The sequence below is a fragment of the Melanerpes formicivorus genome, unplaced genomic scaffold (genome assembly GCF_026170545.1).
Source record: "Melanerpes formicivorus ecotype bairdi unplaced genomic scaffold, bMelFor1.0.p_v2 SCAF_4, whole genome shotgun sequence".
NCBI classification, from domain to species: Eukaryota; Metazoa; Chordata; class Aves; order Piciformes; family Picidae; genus Melanerpes; species Melanerpes formicivorus.
In genome coordinates this window covers 13103242-13111706 of record NW_027142356.1, presented here as the reverse complement: position 1 = coordinate 13111706, position 8465 = coordinate 13103242, and positions in this window count along the sequence as shown.

Sequence of the window (8465 nt, the reverse complement as noted above, 5' to 3'; positions counted from 1 at the left end):
GTTTTTAAAAGCTGCTACTAGAAAATGGGATCCATATTAGCAAATATCACAAAGTGAAAGAAGTAAACCATGCTATTTTAGTCTAAAATAAGTGTTTGTATTTCTCACCTAACTTAAATTATTCTTCTCTTAAGCTTTTTTGGAGTTTGTTGGGTATTATTATTATTATTAGATTTTAATATTTTTTTCTTTCTAGGGAACAGATCCTTGCTTTTTATCCCGATATGTATTTGTTTTACTATAAGCTATACATAAAATGTGGAAATTCAGCTCTAAGTGGGAGGAGACAGAATTTTAAGAGCTGTCAGTATAGTGTGAAAGTTAGCTAGTGTGTTGGTTATGAGGAGGAATGCTTCCTCTAATCTCTTCAATTACTTGTGCATAGTTTGGTTTCACAAGTGCTCAGCATCACAAGTTACCATCCCTAATCAAAGGAAGCACCTTATTGAAATTACAACCCTCCCATTTCTCTTCCTTTGCAAACACAGATCTGAAACTGTAATAGCAAGACAGAAATCTGACCATTTGAAACTGTTTCCTCTGTTTGATGCAAACAAGGCAGGAGGATCAGGAGAATAATAATAGAAGATAGATGGAGGTCAATGATACGTATTTTCTACAATCCTCACAACTTGTCAGCTCATTACTAAATGTTTGGCACATCTGAATGAAAAATGGGGGGGGGAGTTTAAACCCAACTGTTTTTTAATATCATATTTTTAAAAAAATGACCCTTCCTCTAAAACTGTTTCCTTTCACTGAGATTTAAATTTTAGAATGAACCCTAATAGACCAGCACCTCCATTTTGCAACATTTGGGGCAAGTGCAGAGGAGAAAGATTTTAAGTCATCTATGTGTAGTTAATAGAAGGTTAAAATGGTCATAGAAAATCCTCCCCTCGTTTTCTGATTATTCTCAATTAAGTGGGCTAGAATGATGCCACAAAGGCTACTCCATAAGCCAAGATTAAGCTAAATCACATCAGTGATACTAGTACAGTGTAGAAACATCCTTTAATGCAAACCTTATTGGCTGACAACTAGTAGCAAAGAAGAGTACAGTGGAGCTAAGTTCAGGGTAATGTCCCCTGCTGGGAAAGAGCTGTCCTCTTTGAAAGGTGAGGTTTCTGAAGATACTGTCTGAACTAAATATTTCCTACTTAAAAATTGCAGGAATTTCATCCCAGCTATTTTGTCTGGTTTCTGAAAGGGCACTTGATGATGAGCAATGGAATTTAAAATAAAAAGACTTTGCTCCCCTCACTGTAGTCTACTTGCTAGTCCCAGCAGAGTCATATTTTAGTGAGTCAGTGCCCACACATCTCCTGTGGTCAATTAAAGTGTAAAACCGAAGAGGAAGTATTGCAAGTATTAGAGAGCATTGAGAGGAATGTGAGGTGGGTGAAGCTGTGGAAAAAAAAGTCCAGAGCTTAAGGAACGTTTATTTGGGTCTGATGTGTCTGAACTGGAGGGGATATAAGTGGGAAGAGCTAGTGAATGCCCCCCAGGGAAGCTAGCTGAGTGATCATTGATTTAGTCTGATGTCCAAACATATTAACAAAAAAAAAAAAAAAAAAAAAAAAAAAAAAAGGACTGTTTCAAGTGCAATTGAAACAGAATAATGGAGAGGTTTAAAGTGACCAGGGAAAGAGAACAGGAATCAGTTTGCTAATGCAACACTTTTTTTTTATTTAAGTAAAAAATCAAGTCTTCCTTCGTTCCCAGTCATTTAACTTTGTTTAGCATTTTGCTTTCAAAGTTGTTTTGTTTTTTTTTTCCTAAGAAAGGCATGTCAAGCTAAAATGTGATAGCATTCAATTTATTATTGTTCTAACCTATTCTGAAGTATTTCATTTTCAAAATGTAGAACTAGGAAAAAAACAACAACAAAACCAGTGTTTAATGTCTTTTAATTGTTTTTAAAAACTTGTAGCTGAAACTGAATAGAAAGAGCATAGAGAGATTTTCCCTTCACTTACTCCACAGAGAAGCTAGCTACCAATCATAAAAATGTATTAGTTAATAAAGTTTTGTTGACCCAAGGGCAAAACTTTTGAGCTCTTACTGTGAAACCTAATGTTTATCTGTAGAATGCATTTTTTGTTTTCATGGGGGCTTTTGCACAGAAACTCTTAAGAAAAAAGTCATTAAATACTAAAATTTGCAAAACTCTATTCTACAAGTAGGGAGGTATCAAAATGTCCTGTGCCTGTGCAATGTTATTTCTGTGGTGGTGTTACATGTTTTAATTAAACAATCGCTTCATGAAAGGAGTGGCCTTCCTATAAAAACTAATGACCAGTTTGTAATGAATGGGCTTTCTTTGGAAACCTTTCTTTTGTAGTTTAAAAATATGAATACATGTTTGTGAGGGATTGAGAGGCAAAAGGTGGTTTTACTGTTAGAGGACATTACATGTCACCTGAAGAACTGAGCAATCAGTTTGCTTTCACTACAGAATTTTTAATGTCATTCTGGGCACGTCTCTCAAGACCAAATGTCCACAGTTGGCTCTGTTCTGGGTTAGGTATTCTCTAGAAACTTCTACAAAGCTAGATAGTGCAATGGTCTCTGTCTTTGGCCTCCTTGGGTATGCCATATTAGGCAGATAAAATTTCTGGACTAGTCAGAGAATTCTACAGCTTTAATTCTGGTCCCAAATAGGTTTATTACCAATGTAAAATACTAAAAAGTCATGCCCTCAGTACTGCAGAGCTGCCTGTGATAATGGTTTTATTCAGTGCATCATTCTAATGACACACAGCAAGAAAGATTCGGCAAAATCTATTGGTTGTAGGAGATAAAAATGCGTAGTGATTAACTCTAATGACTGACCTCAGCAAAACCTGTTTGATCATTAAAGAATATCCTTAAATCTAAAAGCAGAATACTGAAACACAGTTCCATGGACAGCTTTGATTATTGATAGCCTTGGCTGATACTTGATGGGTTGATAGAGCAACCTCATTGCTCTTTGCATATCACTTCTCATTTTAATGTGTGATAATAAGTATATATGTTAAAGTAGTCTGATACATGAGGACTAACACGTGCAGATGCACCTCTTTAAGCCTAAGTAGTACTTACACTTGTAGTACTTATTAAAAAAAAAAAAAAATAAGAAGAAGAAAAATGAGGAATATTATTAGCATGGACATGAAACCTATTATCAAATTACCAAAGGAAGTGGTGAGTGAATTTGATTATTGACAATGCTGTTACTTATTTGTATCGCCATGGCTTCGACAAGCACTCAGACTGTGAGAGCTCTCAGACATGCTGCATTAAACATAGCATAAATGGAAAAAGACTTTTCCTGCTTCCAGGGAACTTTACTATCTAAGCATAAAACAAAAGCAACAAGGCAGTGCAGCTAATGGTGGCACACAGCAGCATTGGGAATATTGGTAAGCACAATTGCAAATACTATCCAAGCTTTTTGAAGGTATCACAGGAAAGAAAACATCTAAGGAGCAGTTAGAAAACAAGTGAGATAGCTAGTTTTGTAGGTTTTAGATGGAATTTCTTCCAAAAGTGAGAGGAGTCATGGGGGAAAAAAAAAAAAAAAAAAAAGAAGAAGGCAGAGAGATGCATTTTAAACTTTAAGACTTGGCAACAGCAACTGGCATCATATGCGAGGCTGACATGGGTGTTGAGCTCTTGACAGTAAGAAAGCAATGACTGGCAGGATGGGAAAGGGCAATGGAGAATCCTTAAAATGAAGACAAGTAGCTTAAGTTTGGTAGTACAGAAGAGACTGCCAGGAAAAAAGTGTGCTGTTGCCATAATGTTGAAATGGCCACAGTAGCAGGCTGTAGGAACACTTAGGAAGGTTATAAGCCACATAAAACAGAACTGATAGGCTTCTTTATCTCTTCTTTTACTTTCTATAATAGAATTCCTTCTGACAGACATGACAAGTTTATTGTTCCAAAATTATTTGGAGAACTGTTTATTTTATAATGGAAAAATAGAAATGTAGAGCTCTAGTTTCACCAGCACATGAGCTATAGCTTTCAGATATTGCTTCTTTATGATTTTCCATTTCTTTGATTAGTTGAAAAATAGAAAAGCTATTTTTTTACAATATGCACATACAAAGGGTTTCACTAGTGTTTTTCAGATACTCAATTTTTCATAAAGAGGAACTATAACTCTGTGCTTTAGAAAGCTTCCAAAAAGATTTATGTTGTAAAATGAAGCTCATTAGAACTATTTCCTTTTCATTTTTGCCTTGTTGCAAGTCCTGTTCCCAAAATAGTGGGACAGCTTTTCTCGGAGTCAGCAAATAGTAGAGTTCACGTCAGTGCTGAACTAGGATTTAGGTTCTTTAAGATTCTACCCTTTTGTCTGAATTCAGGGACTTGTTATGATATCATCAATGGTTTCTGAGTATTCAGTGGTCTGATGAAAACTTTAGGTTGTGAAAAATCTTCTATTATTCATCCTCTATTAAAAGCTTTGATTGATACACTATGTCTGATCTAGTCTTTATCCAGCGTAATTCCAAAGTAATGTAGAATCAGACATGCTGTGTGCAATTACACTGCCATGAATTCAGCAACACAAATGTCGTACTGCTATGGTAGTAGCTGAGAACCGATAAAATTAAGATGGTGAAAACAAAAGTGATTTTGTTTTGTTTTTCATCCTCCATTCTACTTCATGTTTCTATATTTAAACTTCGGGGGGGGGGGAAGAACAGGAAGAACTCATGCCTCCAGAAGCTATGGGTGTTTCAACATCACCCTAACTAATATACACAGTATTTAATAGACAACTGAAAGAAAACATAAAACAGGAGGTTGAAAGCATATGATGAAAGGGACTATGGCAGTCTAAATTTATATTCATGCCAAAACTGTCTCCACTATTGGTGGTACTCCAATACTGAGGTGAGATGTGTAAAAGAGTACAGAGTCCCACTCAAGCTGCTCTGTTTCTGCATGCGCATATGGAAGTCACATTGTTCCGAATGCAGGATGAATATCACAGAATCCAAATTTAGGTCACTCTAAGTGATTGAAATCAGTTCTGTTCAGAACAGCTATTCAAGGGGAGAACTATCTGGTAGACAATTACTTTTGTGTATAACTTTTACTGAAGACATTGCTAGTTTTACTGAAGAGTTTTCCATATTTAGTTTCTAGGTATTTAATAACTCCATATAGTTAATTGATAATTCAATTTATTTCCATTACCAAAAAAATTAAATCTGTATTTTTGGTGGTGTTGTGAACTTTTGTCAAGCCAGAAAAAAAATAAACACATCTGATTATAAAAGAATGAAGATAATTTGTATAGTAACAGCATAAATGTTAAGTTACAAATGGAATGCTGGCCTAGCAAAGTTGATATCAGCACCAATATTGGCATCTGTGGTAAAATTTCTGATTGATCCGTCAGTATGTATGTACATTTGTTTTTCAGTGTCACTAGCTTGGGTTTCTTAAATTTAAATCTCTCTAAAAGAGGATTGGCTTTCTCCACTGTATTTGTTGTAACTTTTTAAAAGGCAGTGCTGACAGGTTGTGATGCAGTTAACATGCCTGCATACTAACAGAACCCTTGATAGTAGTTGCTATAGTACAGCCAGTCTGGCACTAGACAGAAGGATTACACAAAGACCTCTACCTAGTAAATTGCCAGAGTTACCATACTCTTTAGGCTTCATGCTTGATACCTGGGCAGTGGCATGGCTGTGAAGCTGACATACTCTTTTATCCATCTCATTGATCCATAAAATAGTAGTTAAGGAGTATCCCTGAAGTCTGGAAGGGAAGTATATATCTTGATTCCAACTGTCACTCTTCTTCCTGAGTTGCTGCATCATCAGTCTGCCCTGCTTTTGATAAACAGAAAGAGGACCTCTTAAGTTGTTAACAGCATGTGAGGCTCCATGTATGATTATATCAACATACACAGCATAGTACCATACTAATATGGGAAATCAGCGTGTTCAGTTCATGGTGTTTCTCTCACTGAAGAACCTTGGTTTGAATGCCTAGCAGTATAACCTGTTCCAGCACTAACAAATTAAAAACAAAACAAGAAACCAAACACCGCACCCCAAAAACCAAACCAGCAAACAAAACAACACCACCCCTCTCACAAAGAAATTGTATTCCTTTGCCACAGAAACACATGATAAACCTTGCAAACAAGGTTGAAATAGGAGATAATTTTTAGGAACACAGGCTCCAAATCAACTGGACTTACATAGGTTGTTCTCAATAGTAATAGAACATTTATATTGCTGCAAGTGAGAAGGTCTGAGAATATATGAGAAGGATTGTAAAAAACAGTTAATTTCTCTGAGTAGATTACAGAGTTGGGAAAAAGGACAGGCTTTCAGATACAGGGTTCCTTCATCAGAATCCTCTATCAGATATGATAAAGAAGTGTTTCCATTAAAAGAATAAGATGTCACTTAACAGGAAAAGTGAACATATATGTATGTAAATTTTATAAAGAAGCACCAGAACATCCAAAGCTTTTGTGAAACTGTGAGCTCTTTTGTTCCATCTTGAGGCTGGAAAGACCCAAGAAAATTATGGACTACACTGATATTTTTATAATATGCAGTTTCATAGCATCTGCCTGTACACAGAGAGATTGTAGCCCCTTGGTAAATGTGTGATGCGCTTCTGTTAGGCTCACTAATCCAGCTCTTCTGAGGTAACTCCTGTGATTCCAAACCTCTGAGCCACTTCAAAGAACTTCTGTTTTGCAAGTATCAAAGACATGCTGGTGAAAAAAAAAAGAAAAAAAGAAAAAAAAAAGTTTTATCCTCTGAATAGAGAATAGTACCTGTGCAGTGGTCCTGAAGAAAAGTAACTGCCATTGTACGGAGTAGGCAATATTTAGGCCAGGACAGGTATCTTAGTTTAGCATCTGTAGCCCCATGCTATACCAAGGCCTTTTGTACTATTAGAAAAAGAAAAGGACAGTTCCCTTTGCCACGTACAAATTAGTTTGCTTCTGGTGAACACTCACACTGACACTCAGAAAATAAGAACGTCTCTTACCAACAGCCTGCAAAGTATAAGGCTCCAACAAAATATAATCTTTACTCTCTTATACAAGTGTTAACAAACCAAAACAATTTTTAAAGCGTTATTCATACTTGTTCTGTGGAAGAGTCGTGAGCTTTCAACAAGGCCTTTACAAGCAGAAGAATACCAGAAGTTTTAGAATTTTCTGCAGAGTACGTGGAATAGCCCAAATACAATGGCTGTTGTAATGACGCTCATTTGGAGCAATACGTCCACCTCCATCGAGATTTAGCGTATATCAATAAGGTGAATGAGGCCCTTTCTGGAACACAAGGCACTAGCATGAGTTTTTAATACATGTGCATGTTTGTTATAAGCAACATACGTGTTAGTGAAGATATTTTGGGAATCTTGTGGTGCAGCTTTTCTAAGCATGATTTGACTTAAAACATTTCTGTTTGCAGGAAAGACTATATCATCCAACTCTCCTGTAAATATTTCCAGCTACTATTTATTTTTAGGCTGCTACAATTATGCTATATCTGATTTGGTTAGCAGAACCATGGCTAATGGAATCAGTATCATGGCTACAGCAAGCTTTGTGAGTTCTCCCTGCCCGTTTTCTGCATAACTACACTTATGTCACTCAAGCAGCACAGGGGTACTCTAACAATTAATTGTAAACCAGGGGGAAACTTTTAATGGACCTCTTCTTGAGATCTTGTGTTTATTAAAAAAAAAAAAAAAAAAAAAAAAAGTTCCCATGAGTGAAGTATAAGTTAGCTTTTCCAGGGGGAAAAAAGGAATGAATTACATTTCTCTTCTTGTCCTTTAAATGAATAGCATAGTTTGGGTGAAATTATCGGGCAATTGCATGCCTTTTATGCAGATAATGCTATTTGATGAAAGCGGTGTTTTGATCTGCTGAGGATAATACAGATCCAGGGTTGGATTCATTGGTGAGAGTAAAGCTGTCTTCTGTGATAACTTCATCTCAGCATGAGGTCAGACGGGGAAAACTGGGATGGGGGATTAAAAAATGACACAGTCGGAGCAGTATTCAGTTCCCTGCTGTGCTCCTGGCTGCACACTATAGCTTATGTTTCTGATCTGTTATGGTATTGTCTGCTTTTCTCTCCCAGAGCAGAAAGAGATTGCTTAAAACTTTTCTTTTTTCAGCTAGAGGGATTAGTTCAGTGCAGCTTTTTTAATTAAAGAAACTGTATCTTTTTCAATGTAATTTAAAGCTGTACAAGAAGGCCATCAGCATTCATAACTTAGCACTATTACCTGTAACAAAGCCGAGCCATTCATTTTTTATTCAGAACAAGCAATCGCTATTAAGAGTTTTGAGGGTTAAAAAATGACAATTTGCCCTACAATTGAAAGAATCACCATTAACCGTTAATTCCTAGAAGTTTTCTGTGAAGGAACTTCAAACAGATTTTCTGTTAGTTTATCTGGGCTTCC